Raw genomic sequence first — 20,244 nt, forward strand, 5'->3', positions numbered from 1 at the left:
CACAGTGTGTGCAAATAGTGTTGGTGTTTGTGTGCATCAAATGAATAAATATTTACTTCATGCGTACATTTTAAAACGCACTAAAAGCAACAAAGAGTTTATATACACAAGAACATAATGAAGGGAAACCAACAAAGGGGTAAGTCACCGTAAAACATTGCACAAGATTTAAATGGCCTAACTCTCTAAAAACAGTCCCCAGTGGAGTCGCCAACTGTCGCAACCTACCCTTCGGCGGGAGGGCGATGCGTGACTCGCGGGATGCGTGTTCCACGAAAGGAATCCCCAGTGGAGTCGCCAACTGTCGCAACCTACCCTTCGGCGGGAGGGCGACGCGTGACTCGCGGAATGCGTGTTCCACGAAAGGAATACACGCGGAGTCGCCACCAACGTTTATTTGAGGAAAACGTCGGAAAAACCGGAAAAGATGCGATCTACGAACTTTTAAGTGAAAGGTTCGGGAGTTGTATTTACGCACGGGGAAGGTATTAGCACCCCACACGTCCGTCCCAAGGGACGGCAGCCTTTAATCGAATGTGCAAACATGACTTTGATTTTTATGTTCCCTTTTTTATGTCTTTATATCCTTTATGCCCTTTTTATATTTTTCTTTTTGTGTGGTCGACAAGGGTGTTTCCCTTTGCTCCTACGTATTCCCCAATTGCGATGAGGAAATCAGACCTACGTAGTTCTTTCTTATCAAGTGATTCTTTTTTACTTAAAAGGTGATCATTTTAAGGCGTTGGACCTTAAAAATGATCCATTTTACTTAGTGAGAAATTGAAATGAAAAACTTCAAAAACCTATTTTTGTGGACAAGCTTGACTAGGCGAGTTGATTTTAGCCTTAGTTTCACCTTAGTTATTAGTCAATTCGGTTAAGAATGAGAAATCCCAAAGAGAAAATGTCCGGTTGATTTTCCGCTTTATTTTACTAAAAGATGTTTTTTTTATTATTATATTATTTTTTACCTCTTTTTTGATTTCCAACGTGGTTACGGCACGACCGAACGATCGGAATTCATTTTAACCGAAGTTTACGGATAATACAATTCAAACGATCGGTGGAAATTTATTTTATTTTTAGGTTAAGCGAGAAATGACTTAAGTAAAATGGCTTAAGCACGTCAAGAGGGGGTATAAAAAAGTAAATGAAATGAGAATAAAAATACACGAAACACAATGTGGACCACCACGGGTACATAGAATGAATCGAAAAGCTTGGTTCAAGGTACTTACCCGTTGAAGACCGAAGAACGATAAAGAACGAATGAAGAACGTCGAAGAACGGTTGAAACCTTTGCGAAATTCTTCACGGAAAACGTTACGGAAACGTTTCGGAAGTGCCTCAGCTTAGATTTTCTTCACGGAAATAATTTTTCCAAGCAAATTCGAAAGAGAGAGAAGTGCCTAAGGGGCTGAACCCTTTTCCTTCTCACTTCCTCCCCTATTTATAGCAAAATAGGGGAGATGGTTGCCGCCCAGCTCGCCCAGGCGAGCTCAGCTTGCCCAGGCGAGCTCAGCTTGCCCAGGCGAGCCAGGTTGCTTCCTCCAGAAGCAACAGCCTTCTGGAGGAATCTTCTGGAGGGCTCAAGTGGGCCTAGTTGCTATTTGCACCCCCATTTTTACTAAGTACACCCCCTCTGCTTTTTTTTGGTGATTCTTTTTTCGTAAAGTTACGGAAACTTACGAATTTCGTAACGATACTTGTTTTCTTTCCGTAATTTTACGGAACCTTGCGGATTACATAATCATCCCCTTTTTGACTTACGGAATGTTACAGAACCTCACTAATTATGCAACGATGCTTCCATTTGATTTCCGGTGTGTCACGGAACCTTACGGATTGTGCATCAATATTTTCTTTTGTTTTTCGGCATGTCCCAGAATTTCACAAATTGCCTAATGATGGGTGCCAAGCACCTTACAAGGACCAAACAAAGGTCGCATGTCATCAAGCAAAGGTCCCCAGACGAAATTAGGGTATGACACTTAGGTTATAGGAGAGCATTATGGTTTACGACAAATTTGTCCCAAATTTGAGGGAGTATGTTTGGGTGATCTTGATTGCATGAAGGAAAGTAACAGCCACACAGAGAGCCATATAATATCTAGTAGCAGTAATCATAAACAGCTAAAATAAAAAAAAATAAAAAAGAGGAAGAAAATTTCAAGAATAAGTGAAGCTCTGGGTGCTGTTACTTGAACTGTAAGTTATGCTTGTGGCATATCAATAGAAGCTGGGAATTAAAGAAGAAGGTGATCTAAGGATTGCATCCTAGAAAAACCATGAATTGTTTGTAGCCCAGCCTCATTACAAGCCAAGAAAGTCCTTCAGATTTATTTTATGTGTTTGTGATTGTATGGAATGAGATGAAATGCAAATGTTGGGACTTGTGTGGGTTGTTTATTTGAAGAATTACCTTAAACACTTGTGCATATGAGAGAAACAGTGGCCGTGAGGATTAAGCTTGGTTAACCTTCCTTGATACCTGTCATGCTTGCTAGCTAATTTCATTTGTGTTGCTTAATAGACATGCTCATATCTTTGAAAATACTGCATATCACCGTGAAAGGTTGTTGGTTGAAGCATTGCTTAGTCTTCTCTGTTCATGTGATTGATACATTTAAAACAAACACAATTTTGGTTAACCATTGTTGATTCCTTTCACTTGAGGACAAGTAAATTGTTATTTCTTTGCTTGAGGACAAACAAAATTGTAAATTTGGGAGAGTTTGTTAGTTGCTATTCATGAGTTAGTTTTGCATTGGAAATTTGTAAGAAAATAGCAATGTGCCTCCAATTTATGGTTCTTTTGTGGAAATTGTATATATATTTTTCCTTGTGTGATTTATTAGAGTAGAAACTCCATTTTTGTGACCTAATATTGAATCCAACTCAGTTTGTAGGCCAAAGAAGATAAGGTGCAAAAAATTGCTGATGACTCGCTTAGCGAGGCAGATTGGCTAAGCGAGACACATCCGTTTAGCGAGGCATCCAGCTCACTTAATAGATGGGAAACCCCAGAAGAGGATAAGTCAGAGATCTGCATGCCCAGGGCGCAGCTTTGTGCGACCACTCTCGCTTAGTGGAATTTCACGGTGAGCGAGCCTTCGTGTGCTGAGAAGTCAAAAAGCCTTTAAAACACTGAGGTTGGCAAAAATAAAAAGGGGAGAACCGGTCAAGAACCACAAGGAGAGTCTAGCTACATAGAAAACAGAGAGAATTAAGGTTGAGAGGCTGGATAAGACATTCTCCATCATTTTCTTCCATTTTCTTTCACCAAAAATATTTTCTGTCTTTTATTTTGAAGCTTTGCTTGTAATGGAAGGCTAGAGCCTCTTTGTTGGGGAGTAACTACTGAAACTCTTGATGTAATGCTCTTACAATCTATTTAATGTTATTTTCTGGTGTTCTTTGCTTCTAACTATGCTTATTTTACATGCTTGTGGCCTGATCACCCATTTGTATGTGTAGTTAGGCTTTTTAGTATTCGAAAATGTTTTAAAACCTTAGAACTTGATTGAGCAAGCTAGAAATCTGTATGTCTAGGAATAGAGTGTAGTGATTTAGTATATTTTTCACCGTATGCTCAGTGCAACTCTTTTAGAACAAGTTTGTTGAGGAATCAAAAACAAAAGCTAAGAGAGTTAGGCTCATTCATGTGAGGAATCATGGTCTGAGTATTTTCTCGGTGTAAGAACACTAGGATAATGTTAAATAGAGAAAAACCTTTTATACGACAAGAGAAATTTCAGTAGGAAACTCCCTAACGCTTTTATCTTGATAGTTGTCACATTTTATAGCTTTAAGTATTTTGTTTTTGTACAAGTAGTTCAATAGTGTGGACACTTAATTCACCACTCAATATTTATTTTATTTCAAGCTTTAAAAGTGTTTACATCCTGAATATACATAGTCTTGGTGAAACAAATTCCCTGTGGATACGATACTCGATCTTACCATTTTATACTACTTATGTGAATCGGTACACTTGTGGTACGCTATCAACACACTCTTAGCTGAATATTGTCATTATGCAGCATAGGTTGCTATAGATCTCCTCCTTGACTACTGTTGGATTTCCCCTACGGTTACTTTTTGTTCCACTTTTTCTTCGTTCAAATATATTCAAGGGAAATCCGGTTTGCCGGAAAGCGCACCGGATCGTCAAGTATTTAAAAATTAAATGGATGAATCCAAGTATCAAACACGGGGAACTAATGTTAGCCTGAATTAAGTTCAAAAATGAAGCATTGTTGAGAGAACATGTATGATTGATAATTTCAAACAGAATTTAAACTAACTTTTATGCTAAAACTATAAAAATGCAAGGTAAACAAAATGACAGGAGTAGGTAGAAATGTGGGGTCTTTCTAACAAACAAGCTGATGCATAGAAATATATTTCTCTAATCAATCGTGCTCTTGTGTTCTATGTTGTAGCCTAAATTACCAAACCTTCGATCCCTCGTCAGGCCGAATTAATCCAAGCATCGTCCGCAGATCCCTCATGAAAGACTAGGCCCGATTTAGTCAACCCTCTTAGGTTTAGACTAACTTAAATTGAGTTTCATCCGTAGATCCCTCATGTAAGACTAGACTCAGCTCAAGTAGCTTACGAAAGTTTAGCCTAATTTAGCCTAAGCTTCGTCCGCAGATCTCTCATGTAAGACTAGGCCTAAACTAAACAGCATTATTGTAACAACATAATTAAAACCAAAACTTAACCTGCAGATCCCTCATGTAAGACTAAGTTTCGATCCTACTTTAATTAAGTTCTAAGGCAACAGTACATTTCCCAATGCTAAAGTCACCTAACTGTGCACACAGATGGGTGATCAGACCAAAAGCATACAAACATCAAGCATTGAATGAAGCATTGAACACAAAAAACACAATCAATTAGATATTATGTATTTACATCAGCTGTTCATTAGAAATCCCCAACTAGGGTGTTTAGCCAGCCATTACAGAAGAAACCCTAACAATAATAAGCTTTCAAGACCTAGGTATCTCTGCAAAAGCTGCTCCTCTTTGCTGCTTCTAGGGCTCTTGTCCCAAAATGGACACTGGGATTGTTGTGTGATTCTGTGCACTGGGTCTTGTCTAAAGTGTGTAAAAGTTATACCCTAATTCTGCACAAGACAGGTTTTAAATAGGCTCTGAAATCGGGACGCTGCACTTAGCGCCACCCTCGCGCTTAGCGCGGGTAAGTGGATTTGAGCTTAGCACCAGTCGAGCGCTGAGCCTGGCTGAAGACACCTGCTGCGCTTAGCGCACTGATCTCGTGCTTAGCACGCGGCCTTGATATTGATGCCCTGCCAGATTCTTCTATCGCGCTAAGCACGCTGAAGCTGCACTTAGCGATGGATGCGCGCTTAGCCCAACTGCTGAGCTAAGCTCAACTGTCACTTTTGGCACTTCATGACTTAGCCTCTTTTTCACCTGAAATTGCACATATTTCATCATTAAATCCAATGAACATATTCTAGAGACAGCTTTATCCATAAAACAAAATTTATTTACAAAATCACTACAAAATAACCATAAATTGGGGAACTATACAAGTTTTGGAAAATGATTTCTATACAAAAGTTAGTTGTATAAAGTGACTAACAAACTCCCCCAAATTTACAGTTTTGCTTGTCCTCAAGCAAAGAAAGAACAGTTCACTTGTCCTCAAGTGACAAAGACAGTGGCCAATCAAAAGAAAATGGTGTTTGATTCATCAAGGACATCAACCATATGAACTAAATACCATGGAATGCTTAAATCAATCACTTCTCACAAGCATGCAGTTTTTCAAAGATAAGAGCACAAGTATTAGATTCAAAACTAAAGTAAGCTAGTAAGCATGACAGAAATCAAGGAAGGATCTTCAACCAAAACCTCACAGTCATTGTTTCACCCAAACTCAAGTGTTTAGGCTTATTCCATCATAAATAACCAACACAAGTTCTAACTTTGCATTTCATCTCCTATCATACAGTAATGAACACACAAAAATGAATCCGAAGGACTTTCTAGGCTTGTAATGGGGTTAGGCTACCAACAATTCATGGTTTTTCTAGGATTCAAAAGCTTAGCTTCACTTTTTCATTCATTCCTTCCCCATACTTGCCCTTTTTCTTAGGCACTTAGCTTTTATACCTGAAATTATAGCATACACACTTATTAACTTTATTTATACTTACAACTTTTTTTTTTGACACAGAAAAGAAACAGTATGTATATACTATTTTCTTTGACCATTTCAATCCTTACCCAGTGCCTCCCCAAAATTTGGAACAAATTTACCTTCATAATAACTCCCCCAAATTTGGGACAAATTTTCCTTGAACCATCTTCTATGGATGATGCTCTCCTACAACGTAAAATAAGGTAGCAGAAGATACAACTAAATAGGCTCGAGGTTCAATCAATCAATCAATTCATTCAGCTCAAACTGGGTGCAAGGGATAATTCATTCAATCACATGGTTAGCTTTTTGGCTAAGTAGCTATTCATAATCAAACATGGCCTTCATCATCCTCAAGTTCATGCGTCCAATCCATATTTTAGAGATTCACGCAAAAATCAGCACTAAATGATAGTCGTTTCTCTCAAAATTTTAAAGATCACACTCTCACCAGGATACGGTTAATGCATTCCTTCACAATCAATCTGACAACCGACTAACATTTTCAGACATAATTCCAATCATATGCTCATTCTCTTCTACTGACGACAAACTTGATCAAAACAATCATCTAATCATCCCAATCCATTCAATTCATACATTTGCTCATCAATGACTTTCAAACACTCATTTCATACCAAACAAGCCACTGCATACAATGTTCATCAATTCACTGTTCAATCAAGCTTTTTGTACAAGCAAAGACAAACAACTACACTACTGAAATTTAAAGAACGGAAACATAAAAGCTGAAATTTAAATGACATAATCATAAAATAACTAAGAATAAACTAAATTGTTCATAATACAAAAAATTTAAATGTCCTGCTCCTCCTGTGGCTGGTCTTCATTAAGATCCAATGCTGATGAATGAGTCTCCTTAGGAGCATGTGCAGAGGATGGAGATGGTTGTGGGGTCTGATCTAGAGTAGCCTGCTCCTCTGCTGGTGCTGGTGCTGGTGGCTCCTCAGTCATAGGCTCTTGGGCTATGGAGGCCCTACCCCCTCCAGAAGAAGAAAGCTGGTCTCCTGGCCAGGCCATCTGAGCATCAAACTCCTCCATGCTCATAATGGAGGGCAAGCCAAAGCCCTGAAGGCTCTACATGATGATGGACTGCCCCCTATGGATGCTCTGGAGCATAGAGTGCAACATTTGTGGAGTCAAAATAAAATCTGCTGGACTTGCAGAGAGAGGAGCTGGAAGTGGAATCTGTGAAGGTGCTAGAGGAATCACTGGGATCTTTGTGGAGGAAGAGGGAGGAAGTGTAGAAGAAGAAGGACCTCCTGTCTCTGGTGCTGAAGTGGAAAAGGCCTCAGATCTCTTTCTTCTAGCCTTCCTGGGTCCTCTGAAAGTTACTGTTGGATCATCAAGATTCCAACAGTTCTTCTTAATGTATGCCAAATTAATGGCAAGACTTAAGCTCTCCAAGGATCTCGAGTCAGACTGAACTCCCCTAGCCTTACATAAAGTTGTAATCATGGCTGGGAATCCAAGTCTGGATGTGTCATGCTGAGCACTGAGGGAGATCTGGTGGGAGATGAGGTACCCCACATTCATGTCCATCTTCATAATAATGCCATAGATGAGTCTGGCCCTGTCAAGAGTGACATCAGAAGTGTGGGAGGTGGGAATCAAGTTCGAGAAGGAAAAAACGTTCCATGTCTGAGCTAGAGTAGTCATGTTCTTCCTCAGAATCTTCAAGGGCTGCCTATCAACATTAAGCTCGAATCCACTCCCTAGGATACAGAGCTTGGCATCTAACTCCTGAGGATCAAGCCTTAGGAGTGCAAATCTAGAATAAGCATAGAGTGATTCCCCCTCCACAATAACAGGGGTCTTCAAGAAAGTGTTAAGAGTGGCCTCATCAAACTTAATCAAATGACCTCTCACCCTCACCTGCTTAGGTGATTTATCCTCGGGGTCATAATGGTTTGCATAGAATTCTTTTACAATGGCAACATCAATGTTACCGTCAATGAAATTAGTCAATTCCTCATCCCAGGGGCGCCTCTCGAGTTCCTCCTTGAACTCATCAAACTCTGTATAGTAGACCACCACATTCCTTTTTTGGAAAAAGCTTCCTAGGCACAATAACATCTGTGTATCTTTCCCAAGCCTCTTGGGAAGTGAATCGGGATCTGTCGAATCTGGCTTGGGTAGGTGTAGAGGGTGCCTTTCTTTTCCTAGAAGCCATCTACAAAATATAAGACAAAACACACAAGATTAGCATAGGTTTATTCTCAAGAAAATAGAAAAATTAAAACTAAAAACAGAGATGGGCGCTTAGCGCGCCTTATGAAATTAAGACAAGCGCTAAGCATAGCGAGTTGGCGCTTAGGTCGAAGACACAAAAAACATTTTTTTTCTGTAGAATAGGCTTAGCGCACAGGGGGGGCTTTGCCTAAGTCTACAATTTTAGAAATAGAAGAGGGCTGGAGCTTAGTGCAGCATGTTGGTGCTTAGCTCATCCTCAACAGAAAGACACTAAGGCTTAGCGCACAAGGGCGCTTAGGCTTATTACAAAGGTAAAGAAACAGAACCTAATTGGCGCTTAGCTCAGCAAGTTGGGCTTAACGCCTGAACTCCTCTGAGTATCTCAGTATACCATTGATGCTTAGCGTCTGCATCATTATGGTTCAACAGCCACGATGAACGCGCTTAGCCTGACATGGTCCGCTTAGTGCAATCATCAGAAATCTGAAAAATTTAACAGTTGCGATGAACAGGCTAAGCGCAGCAGGCGCGCTTAGCGCATTCGTCGCGAATCCCAGAAGGATACATAGGGGTTTTCACCCCTTTTTAACCACATTGCCCCTAATGGGCTTCTAAGCTACCTAAAGTCCTAAAATACCAAACCCTAAAACTAAGTACCCAAACCAACATCAATACTAACTAAGAAAACATAAATCCTTTATCCTAAGGTGTGAAGCATGAAATACAAAACAAAAGGAATTTAGGAGACTTACTTGGATGTGTAATGCAGAGTATCAGGAAGCAAAGGATGCAAAGGAGCAGTAAGCACACAGCAGAGCAAAAGAATGCTTAGGGATGAGAGGTTGCAGAGGTTTGGGTGCAAAGGAAGCAACCCAAGTGCCTCTGTCTCTACTTTTAAAAAAAACTAAAATCAGGTGATAATAAGTCAGAGAAATGAGTCTCCTCCTCAAGAATGGATGCAACTGTTCTGTCTTGGAGAAGTTTCCTTCTCCTCTCGACTCTATTCCTTCGCAATGTAGCCTCAATTTCTAAGTCTAGAGGAACTAAATTGCCTGTGGGAGATCTATGCATATACAATACTAACAGAACAACGGTTATCCAGTTTAACAAGAAAAGACAAATAGGAATTATGAACAAATATTCACAAAAATAATCAAAGAATAACAAATAAAGAATAGACACCTAAGAACGAGCTAACTTCCCAAATAAAAAGAAGTTCCCCGACAACAGCGCCAAAAACTTGTTCGGCTTCTAGCAAGTGCACCGGATCACACAAGTAGTCTAAAACGGTAAGAACCGAGTATCAAACTCTCGGGGAACTTGTGTTATTTGGTAAGCTATTTCAACAAATAGGTGTCTAGTGTGTAAAGGTAAGTGTGAATATGAACAGGTGTATGAACTATCTGTGCAAAAAGAAAGAAAATCACGCGAGAGAATGATGTGTAAAAAAAAGTTGAGAACACGTTGGGCTTCCTAATAGGTGCTTGATGCTAAAAAGATATTCTCCATCTAACAATGCTCATGTGTTCTTATGGTGTCTCCTGAAATACTAAACCCCGATTCCTCATGATAGTTTAGCCTAATCCTCATCAAGCATCATCCGCAAATTCCTCTTGTAAGACTAAACTCAACCAGGACCACATTAAGACACACACACACAACTAAATTATCGCACCCCGATTCCTCGTGATAGTACGACAACTTACCATGCACTAACAAGGACTTTAGAGTCAGACCAGTTTCCACTGTTGAATGACCCTAACAAAGCATGCATCTACATGATCAAGGTAAAGGCATACTGGAGTGAAAAGTAGATAGCACAGAGAACACATAACACATCATTAAATAGATAAAAAATATATTTACATCAGGTACCTATAGGGAAGATCCAACAGAGGATTTAGCTTTCCATACTAGGAAGCCTTCTTTACAAAAAAGAGAAGAACAAGATGAAAGATTGCAAAAATACAAGTGGTGAGGATATCTCCTTCACCTCTAGGATCTCACAATCACTCACAAACTCATCTCAAGCTCTCAAACTGGCTCCTGCTTCAAGCTCTGGTCTCTGCAGATCTTCACACAACAAAATCTCTCAAAACTCTTTGGAACTTGGACCTTTCTTTCTCTAGAAACCCTAGACATGCAAAGCTCTGAATCCCAGTCCAAACTCCCTCTCTAAAATCTGATTTCAAGCTTGAATAGGTGGTCTTGTTCATGCTCGTCCACTTAGCGCACTTATGGACCGCTTAGCGCACATTAGTGAATTTCGGCTTAGCGCGTGCCTTTCTCGCTTAGCGGATGAACTGAAGCGGTGCACTTAGTGAGATGAAGCGGTGCGCTTAGTGAACCTGTATAGCTCATCTTCTTCTAGAGTCTTCCTCACGCTTAGCCCATGAGTGTTGCGCTTAGCGGACGCTCGCTAAGCCAGCAGATTGGCTTAACAAGAAGGTGAAAAGCAACACTTTCCAAAGCTTTCCTAATTAGCCTGAAATTGAGAGAAAATGATTATTAAACACACAAAATGGAAGTACTAAGTATTTATTACCTATACTTAACAGAAAATACTTATAACACTACAAAATAACCATAAATTGGAAGAGTTTGATACAATTTACACAAGTTTTATACACAAAAGTTAGTCGTATTCACCGACTAACAACTCCCCCAAATTTATAGTTTTTCTTGTCCTCAAGTAAAAAGAGAACAACTCACTTGTCCTCAAGTGACAATGACATGCAATGACTATGTACAAAGGTGTATGCAACAAAAGTTACTGATTGCATGATAAGAGAATGGAGTAAAATGCCCTCATCACTTGTCTTTCACAAGGTATGCAATTATCCAAAGAGAAGAATAAAATGTAATCTAAACAATTAGATGGAGTTAGACATTAGACAGATATCAAGGAAAGTAGCTTAAACCACAGTCTCTCGGCTATTGTTTTACTCACGCACAAGTGTTTAAGCTATTTATTAATAACAACTAGCAAGAGGTTCAATCTTTGAATTTCATCTCATGCCATAAATTCATAAATGTATAAACAGAATTAGAAGGAATTTCTTAGGCTTGTAGTGAGGCTTGGCTACAAAAATTCATTGGGTTTTCTAGGATTCAAGGGTTTAGATTCTAAAAGAGCATAAACCCTAGACTTATCCTAATAATCTTGTGTCATACAAGTAGCTTTCTCACTGTCTTTTCCTCTTAATTTTCTTTTGACCTTATTGTAATAGCAATTTTATATATAAAAAAAAAAATATACAACTTATTTGTTGTATGTGTTGATGCTCTACCTTTTTCTTTGCATTCTAACTAACTTTACTCCCCCAAATTTGGGGTAAATTTTGCCTTGAACCATATGCTCTCCTAGAATCTAAGCAAGGTATCAGGAGATAATTATTTAAGTCCAGGGTTCAAATTATGACAAAATCATTCAGCTTAAAAAGGGAGCAAAGGATACAGTTAATTTGCAAGGTAAGATGTTTGGTCAAAAGGTTTGTGTGTACACAAATCATGGCCTTCATCATGTTCTCATTTATACATTTCATTCTAAAATTCAGAGATTCATGCAAAGATTATTACTCATAGCTAGTCATTCACTCACAGTTTAAGTTCACACTCTCACTGGTTTTGGTTCAAGCTTTTCTTTCTCAATCAATCTGTATACTGACTAACAATTCTAATTGCAAGTTCACATTCTTGTTCTTTCTTTTTCTAACATACACACTTGCTCAAACTCATGAAAAGAAACACAAATTCCATCAAAATCATGCACTTAATTCAAAATAAAGACATACACCCATTTTTCATAAAAAGACAAAAGTGTTTTACTGCCATGTCATCAAAAACTAAGTTAAACTGTTCAAAATGCTTCAGAATAAGCAAACCAACTATTCATAAATAAAACTAGTAAAAATAAATTACTGTACTAAAACCATAATTAAAATAATAATAAACCAAATGGCACAAAAAATATCATCAGGAATTTAAAAATCCTGTGATCGGTCCTGAGTATCCTGTGTTTGAACATCCTCCTTGTCTGTTAAGTGAAGCATAGGTGTAGCTGTAGGAGAGGTGTTCGGAGACAGGACTGGTGTAGTCTGATCCTCAGGAGTGGAAGGGTCTGCTGCCTGCTGAAGTGAAGCTGAATCTGCCATTGGTTCTGAAGGCTCAAAAGTGGCTTCAAGAGATTTCTCAGAAGTGGCTGCAGCTTCTTCTGTTTGATTTTCCTTCTTCCTTCTGACCAAGGGCTCTGGAGTGGTAGTTTCGGATGACTCATCCTCCATCTGCTGTGGGACCTTCATCTTCCTTATAAAGAGAAGACTGAGTTCCGGGCCAGGCTACCCACTCATTAAACTGCTCTACCGAAGGAATAGAGTCTGGAGGTGCCATCATTTGTAAGCTTTGTAATAAGATAATCTGCTCCTGATGGATGCTTTGAAGCATGGCTTCAAAACACTGAAAATCTGCAGGAGCTGAGGCAGAAGGAGCTGCTAGGCTACGTGCTAGAGGAGGAGTTGTAGATGTGGAAGAGGCCTCAACTGGCCTTGTCCTCGCTCTCCTGGCCCCTCTGATAGTAACTGTCAGATCATCAGGGTTCCAATAGTTTTTCCTAATATAGGCCAAGTTAATGACCGGGCTCAGGCGTTCGAACCCAAGTCTAGAAGAGTTAGGCTGGGCCATAGATGTAATCTGATCAGAGATGAGAGCTCCCACATTCATGTCCATCTGAGAGACTAGGCTAAAGATCATCCTAGCTCGATCTACTGTCAGGTCCGAGGTGTGGGAAGTAGGAGCCAGGTTGGAGTAGGAGAGAACACTCCACACCTAAGCAAGAGTTGTTGAATCTTTCCTGAGAATATTCCCAGCGTGGCCTTCAGCATTCAAAACAAACCCCCGACCTGGGATACATAAGGCAGCCTCAATTTCTCTAATATCAGCGGGCAACCTGCAGTATCTAGAATATGCGGGTAAGGTTTCACCCTCAGCTAGTACCACAGGTGTCTCCAGAAAGGTGTTGAGGCTGTCTACATCAATCTTCACCACGTTGCCTCTGACCCTGACTTGTTTTGGTGAAGGTCCTTCGGAGCTGTAAAGATTGGCATAAAACTCCTTCACCAAAGCTACATCTATGCTACTGTCAACTAAATTAGTGAGGCATTTATGGAAGTTACGCCTCTCTAATTCAGCCTTAAACTTGTCCAGCTTAGTGTGGTATATTTCTACCTTCCTCTCATGTAGTATATGTCTTCCTAGAACATTATTTGTGTTTCGGGTCCAGGCCTCAAAGGAGTGGAACCTCCTTGTATCATACTGAGATGTGGGCCTTGTACCAATACTCTTTCTCTTTCTAGAAGCCATCTGCAGACAAAGGAACCAAACAATTAATCAGGACACAAGTTATTCAAATTTCAAAAATTGAAAAATAAAACTGAAAAAGACCCTGGCCGCTTAGCAAGACATGGTCTGCTTAGCTAGCCTTTGCAAAAGAAAAAAAAAACTACCGCTTAGCGACATGTGAAGCCACTTAGCGGAAGTTGTAGAAATTCAGCTTCTGCAGAATTGGCTTAGCTGGACAACGCCCGCTAAGCTGAACATCTGCCGCAAGGATATGCGCTAAGCTCCTTAAAGGCTGCGCTTAGCGACACAACCTCTTCAAAAATTCCACTAAGTATTGGGAGCTTAGCGAGCGAAGCTCGCTTAGCTCAGCGGATGCCGCAACAAATTGTGCTTGGCTTAGGCAAGCTCGGCTTAGCGCGCGGCTATTAACAAAAAAAATGTCTAAGTTACCTGGGCTTAGCGATTCAGCCTCGCTTAGCCACGGGTAGCTCAGTAAGAGGATGAGTGTTCATCTTCAAAGGATGAACTCGCTTAGGGCGGTAGGTGCGCTTAGCGAGTTCATCCGAGAACGCCTATATACACAATGAGTACTGATGAACTCACTTAGTGCAGCATGCTCGCTTAGCGAGTTCATCGCATTTTTCCAGAAAACGCGGTTCGTTTTCTTGCACTTTTCAAGCCTCTAAAAGGCATATCAGACATGCAATGTGTGCACCATACTCAATACAGTATACAAGCGTATATAGTCCTAATCTTAAACTAATTCTAACAAATCATAAAAACCCTAAAAATCTAAAACTACAGTTGAAGTCTTCTACCCTAAAGTTTAGACAAGAAAAAGAGAAAAAGAATCAAGGAACTTACTTGGATTGTTAATGCTTTGGGATTGGAAGTAGACAACACAAAGATAAAGTACAAATGCAAAATGTGCAAATTTTTGGAGAAAGAGAATGCTGAGAAGGGGTTTTCGAAATCTGGCAAGTGTAAGTGTAACTACTGTTACACTCACTTAAGCAGTTTTTGACACTTTCGCTTAGCGGAACGCTGCGCTAAGCGAGCCAGAGAGACGTTTGGTTTCTCAACTAGGCTCGTTTAGCGAACCTGCGTGCTTAGCCGACGTTTCAAATTCAAAATCAGTTTTTTTTTAACAGAGGCTTGGCTTAGCACGAGGATCAGACCGCTTAGCGAGGTTTGCAAATCTGAAAAGCAGCAACTCTAGCTAAGCCAGGCTCTGGCTGGCTTAACTAAAATGATGTATCTTAAGTACAGAGGAGCATGCGCTTAGCTGATAAGGACTCGCTTAGCGCTCACATTGCCGCAATGAATTCAGCTTAGCTGCCATGACTGGCGCTTAGCTTCATGAACCTCAAATCTGGCCGTAAGGAATTACACTTGGTGACACTGAGTTGCGCTTAGCCAAGGATAAGGGGTCGCTTAGCGGTTTGGCTGTCGCTTAGCCGAACTCAGATCAAATTCGATTAGGCTCAACTTGGCCTTGGCTAGCTTAGCGGAATGAATCAGCCTTAGATGCAAGGGTTGGGCACTAAGCGCTTGAGACTCGTGGCTTAACGCATGAACAGAGATGCGCTTAGCGAAAGGACTGTTTTTTAGAAAAATGTTTTCTAAGTTATTTTTCAGTCCTTTTTCCAAGAAATTGAAACCCTTATGTTAAACATTCAAAGATAGGCTAATATACTCCTATGTACAAATTATACAGCAAGTTCCAAAGGATTAAATGCATGAAAAACAAAAATAGCAGAAATTAAAATTGGGTTGCCTCCTAGGAATCGCTTCTTTAACGTCATTAGCTTCACGCTTTTACCTCACTAGGTGATCTTATGTTTTGGTTCTTACCTTCAGAACCTCTTGACCTTTTTCCATTACCTGTAAGCAGACATTGTGCTCTGGAGTAGGCTTGTTTTCAACAAACAAATCAAAATCAATTTTCTAATCTTCAAAACCTAGCTCCAGCTTCCTCTTCCCCATATCAACTATGCAGCTTGCGGTCAACATGAATGGCCTTCCCAATATCATAGGGATGTCAATATCTTTAGAGATATTCATTACCACAAAGTCTGTTGGGAAGATAAAATGTTTTACTTTGACCAACACATCTTCAATTACTCCATATGGTCTGGTAATGGAGTGGTCAACTAATTGTAAAGTCATTCGAGTGGGCATTATTTCCAACTCTCCCAATCTTCTGCACATGGAGAGTGGCATCAAATTGATACTAGCTCCCAAGTCAATAGGAGCTTTTCCCACATTGACTTCTCCAATTGAACAAGGAATAGTTACACTCCCGGGATCTTTATGCTTGGGTGGAAGGATGTTTTGGATCACAGCACTGCAGTTTCCTTCCACTATGATGTTTTCCTGATGAATATATATATGCTTCCTTGTTAACATATCTTTCAAGAATTTAGAGTAGAGTGACATTTGCTGCAAAGCTTCTCTGAAGGGCATGGTTATTTCCAGTTTCCTGAAAATATCTAAAAATTTCACCAGATGACGATCTTTTTCCTTCTTGGAAGGTACCACAAGATATGGTACTTCCACACCTTCATACACAACTTTTTCACTTCTACTCTTCTTTGCATTCTTTTTATTTTTTTCTTCCTTTTCATTTTTTTCATTTTCTATTTATTTTTCTACTTCTTTTTTTTCCACAAAACTGTTGGATGACTTGTCAGCTATTTGCTTGGCCAGTTGTCCCACCTGGACCTCAAGGTTCTTCAGTGCTGACTCAATGCTTTTATGATTTGACATTGTTACCTACATAAACTGAGTCAAGGTCTCCTCCAGCTTGGTAGTCCTCTGGAATATGTTAGGTCCTTGTTGGATTGGCCTGTTTGAAGGCCCACTCTGGTCTTTGTTGAACTGGTTACTAGGGTGTGTCCTCCACTGTCCTTGTTGATTATAGGGACCCAGCTAAAAGCCTGCAAATCCTCCTTGAGTATACCCTTGTCGCTGTTGATTTCCCATATAATGAATTTCTTGAGTGTTTTCTTCAGTGGGAATGCATTGGCCTGTTTCATGAGTCTCACCACAAATGGTACAACCTGTAACCTGCAAAACAGAAGAGTGTTTAGGTTGACCTATAGACAACTTAGTTGGCAGCTTATCGAGTGTTTCTGTTAAAATCTCAAGTTGCTTAGAAAGCAACTTGTTATGTGCCAATAAAGCGTCCTGTGATGATAGCTCTATCAAGCTTTTCTTTGTGGGTTGATGGGTTCTATCTCGTAGAATGGCATGATCACTAGCTAACATGTTCTCAATTAGCTCAGTTGCTTCTTCTGGGGTCTTCAGTTTTATCTTTCCCCCTGCAGAAGCATCTAACAGTTGCTTGGTTTGTGGTCTCAGCCCATCTATAAACATATTCAATTGGATTGGCTTGGAAAACCCATGAGAGGGAGTTCTTCTCAACAAGCCTCTAAACCTCTCCAATGCTTCACTCAGAGATTCATCAGGAAACTGATGAAATGAAGAGATTGCAACTTTCCCTTCTGCAGTCTTGGACTCTGGGAAGTATTTCTTTAGGAACTTTTCAACAACTTCTTCCCATGTTTTCATACTGTTACCCTTGAATGAGTGGAGCCACCTCTTGGCTTCTCCTGCCAATGAGAATGAGAAAAGGCTGAGCCTAATGGCTTCGTCTAGTACACCGGAAATCTTAACAGTGTTTCATATTTCAATGAACATTGCCAAGTGTGCATAGGGGTCTTCATTAGGTAATCCTTGAAATAAGTTCCCTTGTATTAAATGAATTAAGGAATGTGGGTAGTTGATGTTGTTAGCTTGCACTTCAAGACGTGCAATGCTGGTGAAAAATTGTGGTACTGAACTACTTGAGTAATCCTCAACGGTAATCCTCTGGTCATGCTCTTCTACCATGGTAATGACTTCAGGTAATTGAGTGGCGGATTCACTTGATGATGGTGAATCAGGTGATAATAAGTCAGAGAAATGAGTCTCCTCCTCAAGAATGGATGCAACTGTTCTGTCTTGCAGAAGTTTCCTTCTCCTCTCGGCTCTGTTCCTTTGCAATGTAGCCTCAATTTCTAAGTCTAGAGGAACTAAATTGCCTGTGGGAGATCTATGCATATACAATACTAACAGAACAACGATTATCCAGTTTAACAAGAAAAGAAAAATAGGAATTATGAACAAATATTCAGAAAAATAATCAAAGAATAACAAATAAAGAATAGACACCTAAGAACGAGCTAACTTCCCAAATAAAAAGAAGTTCCCCGGCAACGGCGCCAAAAACTTGCTCAGCTTCCGGCAAGTGCACCGGATCACACAAGTAGTATAAAACGGTAAGAACCGAATATCGAACTCTCGGGGAACTTGTGTTATTTGGTAAGCTATTTCAACAAATAGGTGTCTAGTGTGTAAAGGTAAGTGTGAATATGAACATGTGTATGAACTATTTGTGCAAAAAGAAAGAAAATCACGCGAGAGAAATGATGTGTAAAAACAAGTAGAGAACACGTTGGGCTTCCTAATAGGTGCCTGATGCTAAAAAGATATTCTCTATCTAACAATGCTCATGTGTTCTTATGGTGTCTCCTGAAATACTAAACCCTAATTCCTCATGATAGTTTAGCCTAATCCTGATCAAGCATCGTCCATAGATTCCTCTTGTAAGACTAAACTCAACCAGGACCGCATTAAGACACACACACACACAACTAAATTATCTCACCCCGATTCCTCATCATAGTACGACAACTTAGCCCTGCACTAACAAGGACTTTAGAGTTAGACCAGTTTCCACTGTTGAATGACCCTAACAAAGCATGCATCTACGTGATCAAGGTAAAGGCATACTGGAGTGAAAAGCAGATAGCACAGAGAACACACAACACATCATTAAATAGACAGAAATATATTTACATCAGGTACCTATAGGGAAGATCCAATAGAGGATGTAGCTTTCCATACCAGGAAGCCTTCTTTACAACAAAGAAAAGAACAAGATGAAAGATTGCAAAAAAACAAGTGGTGAGGATGTCTCCTTCACCTCTAGGATCTCACAATCACTCACAAACTCATCTCAAGCTCTCAAACCGGCTCCTGCTTCAAGCTCTGGTCTCTGCAAATCTTCACACAGCATAATCTCTCAAAACTCTCTGGAACTTGGACCTTTCTCTCTCTAGAAACCCTAGACATGCAAAGCCCTGAATCCCAGTCCAAATTCCCTCTCTAAAATCTGATTTCAGGCTTAAATAGGTGGCCTTGTTCGTGCTCATGCGCTTAGCGCACTTATGGACCGCTTAGCGCACATTAGTGAATTTCGGCTTAGCGCATGCCTTTCTCGCTTAGCGGATGAACTGAAGCGGTCCGCTCAGTGAGATGAAGCGGTGCGCTTAGCGAACCTGTACAGCTTATCTTCTTCCAGAGTCTTCCTTGCGCTTAGCCCATGAGTGTTGCGCTTAGCGGACGCTCGCTAAGCTAGCAGATTGGCTTAGTAAGTAGGTGAAAAACAACACTTTCCAAAGCTTTCCTAATTAGCCTGAAATTGAGAGAAAATGATTATCAAACGCACAAAATGGAACTACTAAGTATTTATTACTTATACTTAACTGAAAATACTTATAACACTACAAAATAACCATAAATTGGAAGAGTTTGATACAATTTACACAAGTTTTATACACAAAAGTTAGTCGTATTCACCGACTAACACGCACAGCTGCGCTTAGCATGCCAACGTGACGTTTGAGTTTAAAACACTAGTGCTTAGCCTAGCCTCGCACTAAGCGCAACTTGAAGTTGTAAAATCCAATAAGCATTTGGGGCTTAGCGCGGCAGCGGCGCGTAACACTTTCTGCAACACCAAAAATCTTTCTACAATATGCGCTTAGCCTGGGATGTGAGGCTTAGCGTACATCAAGCTTCAACTTACATTGAGTGATTCAGGCTTAGCGCCACTACCTGTGCTGAGCGCACTTCCAATGACTTCAAAATAGAATGATGTTGGCACTTAGTGCATCCTTCCCCGCTAAGCTCAGCTTGAAAGCTCAACTTATAGAATGAATCTGGGGCTTAGTGCAGGATGGTATGCTTAACGTAGCTATAATAAATTTTCTCATAGAGGAAGTGGCGCTTAGCACATCATCCACGCTAAGCCCACTGCTTAAGGTGCAACTTACAGTGAAGATGTAGGGCTTAGCATAGCGATGTGCGCTTAGCTGAACCATTCAGCCAATCAATTAGGGGTCTTTGCGCTTAGCGCGAGAAAGCTCGGCTTAGCGCATGAAGAGATGGCACTTAGCGCAAGGTTTGCGCTTAGCGGATAAGCAATCTGAAAATTTTTCTAAGTCATTTTCTGCTTATCTCTTCACACATAATTTAAAAACCTTTTTTGTTCATTACTAAACAAGCTGAAATCAATCACAATCACAAGCAAGATGTCCTAACTACATGCAAGAAATAAAAATGAAGATAGAGAAGGGAAAGAAAAGTTGGGTTGCCTCCTAGTAAGCGCTTCTTTAACGTCACTAG

Source organism: Glycine soja, chromosome 9, assembly GCF_004193775.1.
Source record: "Glycine soja cultivar W05 chromosome 9, ASM419377v2, whole genome shotgun sequence".
NCBI lineage: Eukaryota > Viridiplantae > Streptophyta > Magnoliopsida > Fabales > Fabaceae > Glycine > Glycine soja.